This window comes from Myotis davidii, unplaced genomic scaffold (genome assembly GCF_000327345.1).
Source record: "Myotis davidii unplaced genomic scaffold, ASM32734v1 scaffold43, whole genome shotgun sequence".
NCBI classification, from domain to species: Eukaryota; Metazoa; Chordata; class Mammalia; order Chiroptera; family Vespertilionidae; genus Myotis; species Myotis davidii.
The window spans coordinates 1581597-1582335 of NW_006294590.1; the positions used below are offsets into that span (position 1 = coordinate 1581597).

Here is a 739-nt window from a genome sequence, read left to right on the forward strand (position 1 = left end):
GGCTGGAGCCTGCAACCCGGGCCTGTGCCCGGACTGCAAATCGAACTGTGACCTCCCGGTTCCTAGGTCGATGCTCAACCTAGGGCTGGAGGCATCATTTTTCTTTTCTTTTTTTAAGAAAACTCATCGACGGGGACCGAAACTGGGTCACATCTGGGCTTGAAAATATCCCGGAGTGATGCACGCCCCCACCTGGCAGCCTTTCATTTCCTCACGGAACCGCGGCCGCCGGACCCTTTTCGGAAGGTTCTGGGCTAAGGGACAGACTCTTACATTCAAATGGAAGGGAAGCGGGACCTGGAGCCGGGACCGCCTGGCCAGCTCTCCCAGTGGTTAGAGCACCCACACGGGTTCAATTCCCGGTCGAGGGCACGTCCCTCGGTTGCAGGCTCGATCCCCGTCCTGGTGGGGGCACGTGCGGGGGGCAACCAATCCACGAGTCTCCCTCACATCCTCGCAGGATCGTGACAGGAGCCCCGGGAAGGAACAGCCTCCCCCGGACCGGTGATGGACACAGAGGAAAACTGTGCTGGCCGCGGTGGGCGGGTGCGTGTCCTCATATCATTTGAGAGGCAGAAACGAAGGTGGTTTTTGTTTTTTTTTGTTTTAATTACAGTTTTCAACCCCGGAGAGAACCCTTCAGCGTCACCAAACTTCGAAAGACGACGCCGCACACCCGGCGGGAATGGAACACAGCCTCGAATGTCAGCGGCAATTTAAAAGTGAAATTAAAAAATGA

At 56.6% G+C, this 739-nt stretch overlaps 1 long non-coding RNA gene across 1 annotated transcript in view; it reads left to right on the forward strand.

The window, feature by feature from the left end:
* Nucleotides 1-736, forward strand: part of LOC107183924 — a 4256-nt gene extending 3520 nt beyond the window's left edge. The window contains exon 2 of the long non-coding RNA XR_001514750.1: nt 617-736. This is a non-coding gene — a long non-coding RNA (uncharacterized LOC107183924). The remainder of the gene's footprint in view (nt 1-616) is intronic.
* Nucleotides 737-739: the final 3 nt, after the last annotated feature.